We start from the raw sequence: 16,516 nt of genomic DNA, 5'->3' as shown, positions 1-16,516 counted from the left end.
AAATTAATAGTGAGGCTGGACACTGTAGTCATAAACCCAACATGGATTTTAGTGGGAGCAGAGTGAGGTTGCTGGATATATTGCTGCAAATACTGGATGTTCTTATGTAGGAAGTACATACCTGGTGGTCACAGATGGTAACTGCTGCTGCCCTCCCAGTCTGGGCAGTCAGATCAGGCATGGCTTGATCTTGCAGATGTGCACCATGATGTGCTGTAAGCACACAGAAGTCTGGGATTTTTACTGCAGTTACTCACCTGGAGTTGTGAAATTGTGCCCATGAAGGTTTTACTTTCTGCAGTTTAGGTACTGAGTGTGCTCTGTGGCTCTGTCATGTACAGTCTTCATTGCTGGGCAGAGTAGAGTTTGGATGGTTTTCTCTGGTTTTCTCTTTGTCTGTGTTTGAAATGTACTTGGTATAGCTTTGGTGCCACCACAGTAAAATCTGCAGTGTTTTTACTGGTCCCCTTGTCTGAAGAGTGTTGAATTGTATTTTAAGAGTGAATTTCATTTAGGAGATCCACCTCCTATTCAGGGAATTGGGCATGTAACAAAGCAAGATAGAATTTTTTTAACAGGAAAACTGAACACTGTTGTTTAAGGCACTTTTAATATGAGAAGTTGAGAGATTGTTCCACATTTCTAAAAATACTTGGTACAAACCTTGTAAAATAAATAAAAAATAAAGAATTCTGAAGTGAAAGCTAGCAAACTTCAGAGTCAAGCCAAAGTCTTTTCCCCTTAAAAGAACTCCCCAAATGGACTGCAAAAATAATTTCACTGGGTTATGAATTGGGCTAGTGACATCTGACTGCAGCACAGCTCACAAGGGATGTACTCAACCTCTGTGCTAAGGGGAGACATTAGGCAGAACAGCAGCAAGTTAGTAGTGAAATTCCAGGCTTCTGCTTGGCTGACTGGAACATCTTGAATTGATTTCAAGAGATCAGTTTATCAGTTATGCCACCCAAGTCAGGCCAGGGGAGATTGGTCTCATGGCATCTCTTTACTGACCTCAGTGAGTTCACATCAGCTGGAAGTGTGACTTGGAGAATTGGGATTTACTTTAGGACTTTGCAAAGCATTTTATTCTGAAATGTTCAGGACTTGAATTGAAAAACCACTTTGTTTGCTGCTGAGGAAAAGTGACTCAGAATATAACAAAAGCTATGTTTTTCCTGACTAGAAAGTTTGGGTTTGTGCTTTATAGTATTAAAAGAAAGCAAACCCAAAGGATTATGGAGGCTTTACCCTCAAATCCCTTTTATCCAGACGGCTCTTCTGAGATAAAGTGAGCTGTTAGGTCTTGCTGGGGTTTTCACGGATGGATACTGAGATGAAGGTTACCCAACCAGGCTTGGCATGAGCAGCTGTGCTGCTGCTGCTGCTGCACAGGCTCTTGGGCAATCAGTGTCTCGGTGTCTCTCGCTTCCCTTCACTCCTCTTCCCTTCCCCCATCTTCCCCCTCCCTCTTCTTTATTCTTCTTTCTCCATATTTCTACTGAGTCCAGCTTTCATCCCTTTGCTGTTGTGACCTCCTCTCACCAACTCTTGTCCGCTGTCTTCATGGTTAACCCACAGCCTTGGTGTTCTGGGCTTTGTTTCTATTCTGAGCTTTGCCACAAACTTTTTAAGTGTTGTGGGACATGCCCCACTGTGTCAGTTCCTCATTCCTGAAGCTGGTGCCTCTCAACATGGGCGTGCTGTGCCAGCCTCTGAGCTCTCCTGGAAGTGACCATGACACACATAACACAACATGACACAATTACTGTTTCTCTTTGCCTCTTTCAACTTCCTCCTGCCACTGCTGGCAGGACCTGTCATTATTTTCTTCTCTTCGTTTGTCCTTCTTCCTGAGACCGTGGTTTGGTTGTGCTCAGAGCTTTCACTGCTCCACAGGGCATGTAACACTGGGCACTTAGCACACTTAACCTGTCTACATCCTGCCTTGTAAAGATAAGAACTATTTCCACCTCTGCAGGAGCTGTAGGCTCTCGAGGTTGAATAGCACCAACAGCACAACCAAAACATTGTGGTCCTCAAGGCAGGTGATGGCAAGTATTTACCTGTCTTCTCAGGTGGGTTTTGCCGTGTGCAAGGACCTCTTTGTCTAGAGCTGCTCAGCTGGTACCATCCATACTGACTGCCTTACTGACAATGACATCAGTACTCATTTCTGATGGTACTGTGGGTGTAGAGACCTGCCATGTGCTTTCTTGGAAGGAGGCACTCGTCCCTCTTCTCCTCCTGCTGGTGCTGCCTCAGAGCAAGAGGTGTCTAACCCAGCCCATGCAGCCCTCTTGCAACTTCCTGCCTTTCCCCTCCTAGACAGAATTACAAAACAAGTTGTTACTGGAAGGAAGGCTCCAGCCATCAAGTCATAGAGGCTGGATTTGAATATGCACCCATTAGGAACTGATGCAAGTTCAACATTGCCACACATACATATATATATATATATATATATATATATATATATATATATATATATACACACACACATAGTCCTCCATATACCTCCACATTTCTCTGTAAAAAGTAAATATATATTTATTTGTAAATTTTGATGTCAAATAGTGTAAAGAATCTTCAGAGGAAGGGAATATTCATGAAAAATTGTCAGGGAAACCTTTGTTGCACACCTCTGCCTCAGAGATGGACTTTGGGAGTGAAGATAGGCCATGTTTAGGAGACCCTTCAGGATGCATTAGGTGTCCAGGTTAGTGCTGACAAGCAGTGATTAGCTTCAAATGCAAGTGAAAGCCATAGGATGAGAGAGTGATCAGCACATTTCAGCCGAGGCCTCATCTTAATATTATTCATAACCAAAACCACCCACAATGGTAAAAGTTACCCAAACAACCACAGAAATATGTTGACAAATAGAACTTAGTTCTCCCATGACCTTCAGAGCAATCAGATGAACTATTTAAAGCACAAACCCAGCTAAAAATGTAGTTATTTGCACTTGTCATGCCCTGGACTGTCCATGCTCATGCTGCAGAGACAGAGGATTCCTCTGTAGCCCTGGGGAAGCTGCTCAGCTGCCATGTGCCAGTTCCCCATCTGCAACTCAGAGATACAAGGCTCAATTCCACATACAGATGATGGACATGCAGCATGTCTTGAGTGTTACCAACTTGCCTACCTTAGATTTAGTTCTTTTCGGTTCAGCTGTCCTGCTTTTTACTTTACAAAGAAAAATGATTGTCATTATTCAAACAGTAACTGTCTAACCACATCTGACACTCAGAACTGTCTGCTTGATACAGCAGCTCTAAATTATTTTTGGTGCAGCAGTAATCCTTCTTGGGGAGGAGAAAAGCAAGGCAGATGCTTGTGGTGGTTTATCAGGCTGATGATCAGCTGAGATGTTTTAATAGTGAGCTCAGGTATTTCACAGAAAATTTCAGACATATCAGATATTTCTTTAGAAAATGGATCCGCAGTGGGGGTTGGACTAGATGATCTCCAGAGGTCCCTTTCAACCCTCAGTACTCTGTGATTTTGGGCCCCTGTGTGCGATTTGATGCTTCTAAATCACCCAGTGCTTTCAATCACCTTCACTGCCAGCAGTGGATTAATTTGTGCAGTTTTGCTCCCCACACAGGAACCATTGCCCTGACCATGGGTCTCATCCAAGACCACTCAGAGTGTGTTAGATTCCTACATTTTCTTTTTGTGTTCTTTCATTCAAGAACAAGAAAATCCCTGTAAAAGTCTGTCCCCAAGGTGTCATGAAATTCAAATCCCTTCTGTCCTTCATGTTCAGCAAGAAGCTTTCTTTTCTGACCAGCTCTTTTCTCCTTAGGCCAGAAGCTGTTAGGGACGAGGCTGGGCAGGCTGAACCTTCAGGAAATCCCCGCTCTCCTGGGGATCCACAGAGCAAAACCACTGTGTCAGCCCTGAGTGTCAGTCGGGGGGGACTGAGCTCATTTTGCCAGCTTTGGTCCCTGACAGCCCTTGGGACTCTGTCTCAGGTGCTGGCACGTTTTGAGCATCCTGCTCACCCTGCCCAGCCCCTGCAGATGGAGGAGGTGACACAAAACCAGCTCTGTCAGCTTGGTGGCAGCTGGGGATCCCCCTGTGCCAGGGAACCTCTGCTACACCAGGACAGCAGTTTGGGGCCCTCCATGCACCAGAGCAGTGGAGCTGCACAAGCCTGGCTGTAGAGAAACTGCTTTTTTGTCTAAATGCTATTGATTCCATCCCCAGAAAGCACAGAAGATGGTGGCTTTGGGAGCATGTTTTAGTTCGGTTTGTAGTTGTTTTCATCCTGTGTCCACGTGCAAAGCAACACAGGGCAGAGGGGGAAATGTTCCTGTTTCCTGGCATTTCAGGCAGGAGTGAATTGCAAACGGGCTGGGGCTCAGTTCGAGCAACAATTTGCGTCCAAAAAAGCCACGCTCTGTTTTTAATTAGAACTACTTTTCATAGAAGGTGTGGTCACTTCTGCTCAGGCAGAGTTTGACTAAGAGTGAAGCCTGTATGTTCTCCAAAACATTCTGCTCGAACACTCGAGCAAATCTATGTATTCATCAGACTCATTCTTGAAGCTCTGACTCACATTATTACGGATTTTCTGTTCTCTTCTGGGACCTTACAGCACTCCTTGGGTACACTGCAGGCTTTATTTTTGGTTCACTGCTGTTGCAGGTTTGTGTGGTGTTACAGTCTGCATGCCCCAGTCATATGTCAGTCTTGCTTTTCTAGAAGTGATATAAAAAGAGAACAAAAAGGTGGTTCTGCTCCCAAAAACCTGTAGTTTGTTGGCAGGAAGTAGAAAGATCAGCATACCAGGAGGAAAGTCTGGGTTGAGTCTGAGTTTGGTCTTTCAGCAAAGTATTTAACTTCCCTGTACCTTAGTTTACCATTATTAAAAAGTATCTTATTATCCTTCCCTCTAACACAGTTAATCATTTAATTAGTTCATGTTACTAAAACCCACATGGATTCTCAGAAAAACACATAAACTTGCATACCTCAATAAGAACTAAGAATTGTATTGTTGTGGCTGGCTCCATCTGATCTTCTTCACCTCTAGAAACAATTTGCTGGTAAAAAGTTCAAACAAATCCAACCCCATTTCAAGACTGCCCTTTCCCCAGCAGCCTTTCTGAGCCGCTGTCCCTCTGCCTGAAAACAAAGCGAGAAAAAGAAAAACCCATACATCCAAAATCAGCAGCGGAGGAAGGAAGAAAATGAATCAAGTGATTAAAACCATAGTTCCACTGGCACCTCTTTGTTCTCGAGCTCAGGAATCTTTAATTGGTGCAGTAAGTGCCCACAGGCAAGTTGTGTTACAAAGCGTTTCCTGTTCAAAGGAACATGCAGACTCCATTAGGAGACCACGGGCACGGCTGCCAAGGGCTCACACTGGATGGGTACGTGGACACTGCCTCCATGGGCACAGTCCCACCAGGAGCTGATGCACCAGGACAAGAAACCCCAATTCCAGCGATTTTGGGTGGAAGGCACGTGCCCGTTTGCAGGCTGGACCAGCGGACTGTTATCAGCAGAAGGCGCTCAGTTTTCGGAAGGCATCAAGCGATTTTCAGTGATAGTTTTGAAATACTGACAAAGAGTTACTTGAAAAAAAAAAAAAGAGAACTTGTTCGTGCAGTTGGGAATTGAAAGCTTCTAAACCACAATAAAGTCCTTTCCCAGACTTGCTGTCCATTTACTCCAAGCTCATGGCATTCCTTAGACAGTCTGAATCACAGGCAGCAGACAGCTCTTATAAAGAAGACCATAGACACCCATCTGTTGGAAGACATCTGCCAAAATAGACCATACATTTACTTTTATTCCTTCAATCCACTTTCAATTTAAAGGGATAATAACAATAACATTTTTCAGTCCAGTGACACTATTCATCCAGTGCAGAGAAATGAATTAAAATTATTCCCCTGCAGAAAGAGGCAGACAAGCTTTTCCCCAGCTCTCACAGATGGATGAAGTGGGATCAGAGCTTTTAAGGGACTTGCCCAGCTGATGCAAAAAGTCATTGGTAAAACTGTGGCTTGCCTGGGGGATCCCAGACTTCCAGGACCCCCAGCTGCATCCCTAGCACAGATGTGGGGGTACCAAAGGCACATGATGCTGTTGTCCAGGTCTGCAGGAGCTGGGGCAGTGCTGGCCATGCTGTAGGTGGTTAAACACGTTACACTCAAGGGAGGGTTTGGCAGAGCTACTCTTTCCTTCTTCTGTCCTTCCACAGACTCACTCCCTTCACGCTGCGTGTGTCAAAGAATGGCACATGCTTTCTAGAAGTGAACAGTTGGTTGCTGGCAGGCAGTGCACTGTCACAGAGGTCAGGTGTGTCTGCTAGAAACACTCATTTTTGGGGGCAAAGCCTGAGACAGAGCAAAGCTGTCATGGGAGCAATTACAGGAGGTAAGGAAAATGAATCACTGGTCTTTCTGCCAGCCAGGAGTGACACTGCGTGCTTTACATGGAAATTCTTTTGGTTCAGTCAAAATCATAACTGTTTTGACAACAGTTTTTAAAAATGGGGACTTTGGAGATGAGAAATGTGTAGCTAGAAAATGGCTTATAACAAAACTATGCAAAGCAGAAAAGGGGGTTAACTCTTTGTAGCACTGAATTCTCCATTTTGTGTTGAAGCAGAGAAGTGCTCTCTGGAAACCTTGAACGAGGCTTGTTTTACACTTTGGCAGATCACCACAGAACTGTGCTGGTTAAGGTGGTTGGGTTTTGGTATTTTTTTTATTTTATTTTGCTGACACAGCTATTATGGTCAAACCCCTTGTAGAGACAGAGCTCTGCTGGTGTAAAAACACTGGAATCAGCACAGCTTAGGCCAAGTCAGGGAACCACCAGCAGCTCTTCCACTGGAGGCTGTTGTACTGGGATCACTGTGTCTGCACTAGAAGGAGGGTTTGTACCAGCCCTGCCAGTGCTGCTAAGCTGGCTAAACTTGTAGGGGCAGCCAATATAATAAATACAAATATAAGGTGTAATATAAGGGATTTCCACATGGACAATAATTGCACTGCTTGCTTTGTGTGTTGACCACCTCAAAATGAATCCTGGTGTTAGTAGCTCCCAGCAAAGGTGATGCAATGAGCTGGATTCACTTATTAGGAAGATGCTTTCCCTGACAGCTATATAAGGAACCTGCAGCTAGGTGTGTATTTGTCCTCACAAACAGAGAGGGGGATAAAATCCTCCTATCTCCCCTTTAGAAAGAACATCATGTAATTGAATAAGTATAATCAGTGAACTGGCTTTCATCCACGTGGCAGCTCCAAGCTTTTGCTAATTCTTTGCAATTTCATTGTAATTATTGCAATATTTATAGCAGTTTAAAAGTCCCTGTGCAGGTGATTGCAGCAAAATACAAGAGTTATTTTTTTCGTAATGATCTTTTCAAGTTTGATCCAAGAAAAACCAAAACAATAAAAATAAAAACCTTGATGCTTTAGTCTTTCAAAATCCAGGCAGACAAAAATGATGCAACTTCAGGGGTGGAGATTTGATTGCATGATTTTTAAACCGGTCTCATGATTGGAAGCCTGACTCGGGAACCCTGAATGCTGGGGTTTGGCATTGCTGCTCTTCACAGTTTCATTTGTAACAGATTGTGTTAATATTCAGAAAGTGCAAAGGTGGGGAAAGGGATCTTTTCACCCCTTAAAGCTCAGTATAATACTTGGGAGGATTCAGGTCCTCCTGCAGTGGCTCACAAAAAGGCAGCTCGAGCCATTTTTGAGATGCACTTCTGAAATCTTGTGAGCAGCTGCAAAGAGCTTTGCTGCTTTGAAAAGTTTGGAAAACATCTGCGCATTTCTTTAACTATTGTGAAATAAAATGCCTGGCAAGAATAACCATCTTAAAGATCTACAACCTTTTTATGGTGCAAACTGAAAGCCAGTTATAAAGCCTTCTACTGTAGAAAAATGCCTGGATTCTCAGCATTATTCACACAAGCAGAACTTTTCCAGGTCAGGTCACATCCTGCATGGATAGTTGGTGGGGGACTTTTTGTCTCTTTTCTCTCACAAGAATGCAGACCTAAAGGTGATTAATTTGAAACCCATTTTTCTTCCACCTGTTTTTCATACTTTTTTATACAGAATACTATCACTTAAAAATCTGTGGCCATTTTTAAATTAAAAAAATGAGGATGAATCATCTGAATTTTCCATCAAGTTCATTTTCTTATGAGAACTCTTTAAGTAGTGACAGCTACTTTTCTTCCCAACAGAAGCTGGTAGGGCCTTATGCTGCCTTGTCATTTTATAGTGCTGTTTATTTGCCAGTTCCAAGAGACTTTTGTGCTCTAATTTGGAAGTAGTATGTGTTTAGAGGATTTTAAAAGCAGACTGGACAAATGTACAAGAATACAATCCTGCACTGGCTATGAGAGGTACTGGATGACCTAATAGGTCGTTCCAGCTTCCCTGAGTTGAAAAACAAGCAGCACGTACGAAGTCGAGCCAGCAGGAGAGTCAGGGATTGGGGAAGAAGAACAAATAGTTGAAGACCATAAAACTCCCCTCCCAGCATATTAACTCCTAATTTGAATTTTCAGTTCCATCCTGGCTTTCACACTCTTTCATATTCTGTAATATAACGCTTTCTGCGTTCACCAGGAAGAAAGCAGAGGAAGGTAAAAGCCAATCTAAAAATGTGTAAACAATGCAGTTTTGTCTGAATCATGGCTCCAACTCCTCATGCTTCAGTGTTGCAAGCACGGAAATCTGGGCGTACATCCAGCTGGGAATTTCACAGATGACTCCTCGCTCTAAAAGGGGTTTGCACAAAAACCCCAAATCCAAGTGCTCCCAACTTTGCATTCTCCAGTGTAGGTGCACATCTACTTGAAGTACTGAAGTCTGTTTGGAATTAAAACTGATCTCCATATTTGCATGACTAATGGTCTGCAAATGAAAACTTGGTCTTGAGTTGGATTTAACCAGTGTTAGGTATAAAAGAGTTAAATCTTCAGCTACTGTTAACTAGAATAAAACCACTGAGGATCAAAGACCTTCCACAGTGATGCCCATGTGACTCGGCAGAGCAACACTTTCTGACTCAGTGAGAAACTAGTCTAATACTTCCCATCTTCCTGCAGGTTCTCCTAATCCACGCAGTTCCCATTTTAACCAAGCCGTGTCCTTTTGTGGATTTTTAATTTGGAAACTTTGCATTCCAAAACATAGACTGCCTTCAGCTGAACAAACACTATTTTTTTAGTGTGAGATCGTAGTTAAACTGGTGAGAAAAGTATTACTGACTTTGCCTGTGGATGTTGAAGTGAGTGATAGGTATGCATCTGAGGGAGAATTTTTCTGGATGGATAATTGTCAGGTGTGGAAGTAAAGGTCAGAACGGGCTGCCTGTGCTTCCACCCAGCCGTGTGCTTCGGGCAGGCTTTGGGCCGTGGGTGTTGGGAGGAGGCTGGTTGTGTGCCAGAGCTGTTTGTGCACCAAGCACTGCGTGACCACAAAACCTTGAGGCCCTGCAGAAATAGGCTGGTGACATCACTGCAGAGTGACAGGAGTTTGTTCCTTTGTCAGTGCTTACGTGGTGAGTTGCTCTGACTTTTTGCAAGGAGCCTGAACCTCCGCTTTCAACGTGCAAAGAATAACTTGGGCCAGGGCTAAAGTAGCAGTAAATTAGAGGAGTGTGAGTTTGCAATCATTCCCTCTGATCATCTCTGCCATGGGAGTCTAGTCAAAGATTCCCAAATTGTGGTGTGGTGTGGTTTGGTTTAGTTTGGTTTCTTAATGATGAATGACTTCATCATCTGTGAATGAATCGAGTCAAATGTAGGACAAATAGTGAGACACATGAATGACTCTTATGACATTTGCAGTGTCTCAATGGTTGCTGGTTTATTTAGGTGGTTTCTAAGTCTCTTTGGAAAGACTGAGAATGACTAAAAGAAGGGGGAACCACTTCAGAAGTACGGGAGTCCATGGTGAAGGTATTGTGACAGTTAAACCTCCCTGGGTTTAGATTGTAATTATGAGCAACGCAGCATTGGTTATTTTGTAAGATCTGGGTTCCAGGAGACTCTGTAACCACAAGACCAGAGGAAGCTGGATGATGTATCAGACATTGCATTCCCTTTATGGCCAAATACCTCCTGGTGCTCCTGCTGGGTCTTCATCAGCCACTTCTGGGCTTTCAGTTCTTATCAGCAGGCATCAGGACTGTTCTTCTAAAGTATCTCTGAAGGTCCTGACTTTGAAAGGCGCCAGCCCTCAGATGCTCTGTGTGGTTCTGGTGCATCTACAGTGCCTTTGGCCACAGCTTTCCAGGGAAGGGGCACTGCTGGAGGCACACAGGGCACTGCTGTCCCTGTGCTGTAATCACAGGTCTGCCAAAGCCACTTAAAAATAGGGGCTAACATTTCTGTAGGTAAATGGTCACCAACGTAGGAACCTGTCCTTAGGACTTGGAGAAGTGCCCCAGTTTGAGCCACTGGAGATGAAGTCATTATAATTTTGTGCAAATTGATGTTTGTGAGGGCTGGAAATACTCTGCACACACTGGCCACTCCAGGCATTGGCAGGACCAGGGAGAAACTGGCTTGGCTTAAACAAGAACAGCAGCAAACTGGGGGGGAACCTCTAGCAGCTGTGGTTTTTTAATTGCATTTTGTTTTGTGGGTCTTTTTTCCTCAAAATTACATTACATTTTCTCTTGTCTGGTTTCTTCTGCACACATGTTCATTTACCTTGAGTGGGGTGCTGTGTTCTTCCTCAGAAAGCAACCCAAGATTCTAGCATCAGAGATTCCAGCAGGTAGACCCTAGGGTGAGATTTTCAGCTAGGTAGGCTGGGTTACAGGAGAGCTCTCCTGAAGTCATCCTGCAGCTTCTTACCTTCTACTGTAACTTCTACTGTGTTTTCAGATATGTGTCCTTTTTAAAAAAATACCATTGATTTTTATACAAATTTGTCTCCAGGACAAATTTTACAGGCTATTATTAAAATAAAACATACACCAAACTGGTGCTGTATCTCTTTTAGAAGTTAATATCCCTGGCCCTTTGTTTTATACTTGATTACATTTCATAGTTCTTCTTATCTTCAAAACTAGTGCAAATTTTTGATCGAGATTAAGACTTTCCAGCAATTCAGATGGTTCTGATAGTGGTCTTGGTTTAGATGTAACGTTAAGTGCTCATCCAGCTGTTTCTGCCGTGAAGAAAAACGTCTCTGCTTTTCAGAAACTGCTGAGCACGAGCGTCTCTGCAGAAAGGCTGAGAGGAACCTGTGCCCTGAGTGACATTCCAGTGCAGCCCTCGGGGAGCCTGTGCAGATAATCTAGCCCTTAATCACGGTTAGACTGTAGTATTTACTAGCAGTTCACAGATTGTGGTCAGTAGAACAAGGCACTCATTTCCTCCCGGGTCGGCAGCAGCGATGCACACGTTGCCGGCTGGGTTATTCCAGGAAGCACACAGACATCGAGCTGGGGCAGCTCAGCCTGGCAGCATCACAGGCTGTGGAGCGGCAGTGGTTAGCACAGGGCAGCCTCTCCCCGGCCCCTGCACCAAAGCTGACTCTCATGGTGCCACACAGACCAAAACCTCTCAAGGGTTTCTCTTTTCAGGACGTCCGCGGCGTTGAGCCGCCGGGCAGATGCTCTGGTTATCTGGGGAGTCCCTGTCTGTGGCACACAGACAAAAATGCTCTGGCAGACAAATCAGCGAGGAAATTAATTTTCTTGTCTTCAGCAAACAGTGCTCACCATCAGCCTGGACAGATCGAATTTGTTATGATAGCAAAACAAGTTCTATGGAAACCATTGTGAGCCCCGAGTGAGGCTGCCCAGGAGAGTTGGGGAAAGCCGCTTTTGTTTGTTGTGCTTGGCATCGTTTTGCTTTGGATGAAGATGCTTTAATTTTGTGGGGAGACCCAAGAGAGCATTCCTGTTTTTCCATACCAGAAAGCCTTCCAAGCTGGCATAAACGTCCCCTCTTTCCAGCTGCTCCTTTCCAAACACACTGTGCCTCCTAAAGATAGTCTTTACAGTGGCTGGGGCTGGTGGAAAACATGAAGCCTGCATGGATTAGCAGAGGAATTCATTTGGGCTGACGAATTGGGTTTCCCTCTATAAACAGCACTAGTGTTTTCATCTTCTGGACAGCACAGCAAACTTCACGTCCTCCTGCTCCTCACCCCGTCCCTCCCGTGCTGTGCAATGCCTGCTCCCAGCCGTGGGGAAAGGCACAGCAAGGCCTGCTCAGGGGGGATGGAAAACGTGTCCAACGAGGTGTTTTCAGCTATCTCCCCTCTCAGACAGGTTTTTTTTTCCAACCCTTAAAAGAGGTGGTAGAGTTATTTTGTTGGTTTTTTCCAGTTTATTTTTCTTTCCAGGTAAAAGGGAAATTAAAGTAGTCCCTTCTCCACTGGTTTAGTGACATTACAAGCAGCCCACACTATGTATTCTCTTTTGTACTTTAACTTCAGTACAATGCGCTTATCATTCACAGGAGTTAGGGGTTCTTTAAAGAGGATTTTCCCTGTCTTTTCCAATCCCAGGGCTTTGCACAGCCCTGCACAGTGTCACTGCCTCCTGGGCCCATCCTGCCCCTGCCAGGGAAGCACCCTCAGCACACCCCCAAACAACTCTGCTGCTCTAAATACACTTTGGTATCCCTTATAACTTGTTTCAAAGCTTACTTGGCAAATATAATCATCAAGGGTTATTAATCACCCAGTATTGTTTCCATCACTGCTTAGGAGGGGAAAGACATGTCAAGGCCAGTTACTTGATCAGGGTGGATTTAGTGGTGTTTTGTATTTACCTGACTGTTCAGAAATGGATTTTATCCATGTCACTGAGTAACTGAGCATGGAATTAGAGTTGTTATGGATAAAAATGGGGGATTTGGGATTCAGCTGTAAAAGTGAAGAATTATTTAAATGATAAAGCCTTGTCCCTTAACTAATCACCATGTTTTCACATATATAACCCACACCCCATTGAAAGTTTGTTCCTTGGAAATAAATCTCAGCAAGCCCCCACCTCCTCATAACACTCTGCAGTCTCTCCTGCCCTTTCAAGGCAGTCTGGTCCAGCCATTCCCCACCTCTAGCAGGGATGTCTGCTCTGGGATAGAGGGAAAGAAGAGGGGGTTATTGTGGCTGAGAGAGAGAGCAGGCAACTAGAACAAGCATGGGAGGAGCATCCTGGAAGTGCAGGAGTAAAGGCATTAATTAACCCTCATTCATGTATAATCTGCCCTGTTGCTGAATCACAGTCTTTTTATAGATGACATCGATTATACTCATGACAACATGGAATTTAAAAAGAAAAATAACAAAAAACCAGAAAACCTGAAAGTGAATAGCAATGGAATTTTATTGATTGATTTAACAAAAGTGTTCTCTCTGCCGCATCATTTGATATAGATACCTGCTTGTGCAGTTCCTGATTTCCACACTCATCTGGTGTGATTGCAACAGAGTTAAGGATTCCTATTCTTATTAGAGTGATGAGGAAGCTGCCCAAGGGGAGCCCCAGGGTGCTCTCAGGGGATGAGATGCTGGCCAGGACATGGGCTTTCATGTCTATTTGCTTTAGGCAGGCTCACTGGCTGCCAGGGGTTTACAGCTGGAGCATCAGCCACACTGAACCACACGAGGAAAACAAAACGCAGCAGATTTCCAAAATACTAACAGCTGGATGCAGATGACATTTTTTAATCAAGAGAAAAAAAAAAAAAGAATAGCCCAAAGCAAAGCAGTTGCTCTTGTGTTGCTCTCTGGCCCATTCTGATGCTGTCCCCACACAGCTCAGGGCCAGGCTGGGGCACAAGTCAGTGAAGAAGAAATGCAGCTGGGGGGTGTTTCTGGGGCACCTACCACAGATGATGAGAAGGGGAGAGTGCCCACTGGAGACAGTCACCCCCCTTGAGCCACAAAAATTGCCTGTCTTTGTGGCCAAAAGGTTGCAGCTCTGTCTGTGCTTGTTGTCCTTCTGATCTCAGCCAGGGTGAGCAGTGACCAAACCCTCTCTGGAGACTCTGCTGGCTGTTGCTGTTGACAGTGGTGATTTTCAGCCCAAATATAGACTGCAGAATTATTTTCAGTGTTGATTAGTCATGTTGAGGGGACCCCAAGGAAAGCCCCGTGGTGTGACCTGTGTGTGACACATCCAGGGAAGAGCACAGTCCCACCCCATCCCCTGTGCCACGGTCCCCAGAGGCAGGTTGGCTGCTGGCTGGGCCATGAGACATAACTGAGCTCTGCTTGGCAGGGCTCTCCCAGGGTCACTGGTTGCTGTCAGCTCAAAATGGGGGCAGTTTCAGCTCTGTGATGCTCCTTCTGCCCTCTCCCAGCACCCAGTGTAGCATGAACTTGCTCTGAAGTTACCAAGGCTTAAACACCCATTTAAAACTTCAGCCATCAGACCTGTTCCCAAGTCCTAGAGCAGAGATTATGGCAGTGCTGTGCAGGGTCACTCCTTGATGAGGATGATAGAGAAGTCACATCATGATGTTGCAGCATCAGTCCTCATGGCAATGCTTCAAGGAACATGTAAGCAGTCAGTATTACCTCCCCACCCATGAGTCAGCCCTTAATAGTACAAAAACCTTCCCATCTCTACTTGGCATCCCAAAGGACAACCCCCAGTTCTGATTGTAGGGCATCCTCTATTGGTGTTCCCCAAGAGTTTTTCCATTTCCTCTTTCAGGGACATGTTGGGTACAGATCCCAGGACGAGACATGTGCTTGTCTCCTGGTGTATTGGATATTTTAAAAAGTGGCTAGATATCTAATCCACAGAGATTTAGTTGAGAGCTGGCTACCAAAGTACCTGCAGAAGTCTGATAGAGGATATCCGGTGGCTCCATATGGTTTCACTACACTCTGTGTGTTAGTTGGGGTATTTTGTTCCTGTTGGCAGCCACTCTCCTTCCAGGACTGCTCAGAAGGAGTTATGGTGATCTTGGCCTTCAGCTTTGCTACTACTGTGTCTTCCAGCTGTCTGTGGCTAGTTCCCCAACTGCAGGACAAACAGTATTCCCATTCAATCCATGTTCGTGGCCGCAGGGATGGCCTGCCAACTGCTGCTGAATGTGTGCTCTAGTCAGATGAGATCATATCAAACGTAAGCAAGTTTTGTCTTTATTTTAGGCAAGAGGGTGTTTTATCACGCTGTGGTTCCAAAGCCTTCATTGTTAGGTTGGAATTCACCCAGGAAGTGTAGCAATGGATGGTTAAATGCAAAGTAATAGGTTCAATATGAGCCACAAGTACAGAGCTTGTGAGCTGGCTGTGCAAACTCGTGTGGAGAGGAGAACGTTGTCATACAGCTGGTGAGAACTTGGGAGTGATTTGGATAGTCTTGCCAGGTACTCACAGCATCTTGCACTGTGCCCCTGAGACACTACCATGAGCACAGGATTTTACCTCCTGCCTGGGCTGTGTGGGGATACACGCAGCCCTCAGACCTCACAGCTGGAAAATTTGGGATGGCTCATCATTAAATCCTGGGAAGGATTCCCTGGGGGAGTCTCTTTGGGTGGTTGTTCCTACATCTTGATCTGGAATTGGGATGGGAGATCTGGAAGTAATCGAGGGCTGATTTCTGAACAAATGTAGGTTTCTGCTGTTGTGGTGAGGTTGGAAATTGCCCAGCCTCGATAGCACCGGCTGCACTTCAGCTGAAGGGGAGTTACCCCACAGCTACTGGACATCAAGGGGCTCAGTTCTAGGTCTGGTAATTGTTATCTCCTCTTTTCTTTTCTTTTCTTTTCTTTTCTTTTCTTTTCTTTTCTTTTCTTTTCTTTTCTTTTCTTTTCTTTTCTTTTCTTTTCTTTTCTTTTCTTTGCTTTTCTTTTCTTTTCTTTTCTTTTCTTTTCTTTTCTTTTCTTTTCTTTTCTTTTCTTTTCTTTTCTTTTCTTTTCTTTTCTTTTCTTTTCTTTCCTTTTCTTTTCTTTTCTTTTCTTTTCTTTTCTTTTCTTTTCTTTTCTTTTCTTTTCTTTTCTTTTCTTTTCTTTTCTTTTCTTTTCTTTTCTTTTCTTTTTCTCTTCTCTTCTTTTCTTTTCTTTTCTTTTCTTTTCTTTTCTTTTCTTTTCTTTTTTCTTTTCTTTTCTTTTTTCTTTTCTTTTTTCTTTTCTCGAGAATGAAAGTCTTCTTGTTCATGCCATTGATGCAGATTGAAAGTTTGAAGTCTTTGGATGATGCATATACATTTTTCTTGTTCTCTCAAGCTACTTACTGTCAGATGTTCCTGGCCTTCTTGAGGTGAGATGCAAAGCCAGTTGCAGTAACTGCTCCCCATAGTCTTTTGCACTCCTTTTTCTAGTTATAGGGGTCTCTTATAATTAGCTCTGTCTCGTGGTCTCTGATTTATACATACACTCCATAGTATTATATAACATTTTTATTATTGAATTATTTTATGTTAGAAGCCCCAGCACAGATGAGAACTCCATTGTGGCAGATCCTGTGTTGACTTTAAAGGATAAAAAGCAGTTTCTCCCTCAAAGGACTTACAGTCAAAGTGCAAAATAAAAGCAAAC

The 16,516-nt window shown here is 44.1% G+C and overlaps 1 protein-coding gene across 1 annotated transcript in view; it reads left to right on the top strand.

The window, feature by feature from the left end:
• NFATC2 (nuclear factor of activated T cells 2) overlaps positions 1 to 16,516 on the top strand; it is an 85,060-nt gene that overhangs the window by 57,712 nt on the left and 10,832 nt on the right. The window lies entirely within an intron of this gene.

Source organism: Manacus vitellinus, unplaced genomic scaffold (genome assembly GCF_001715985.3).
Source record: "Manacus vitellinus isolate BGI_N305 unplaced genomic scaffold, ASM171598v3 scaffold_26_pilon, whole genome shotgun sequence".
In the NCBI taxonomy this organism is placed as follows: Eukaryota; Metazoa; Chordata; class Aves; order Passeriformes; family Pipridae; genus Manacus; species Manacus vitellinus.
The sequence above is the reverse complement of the archived record's forward strand: the minus strand, read 5'-3'. Positions and strand labels throughout refer to the sequence as shown.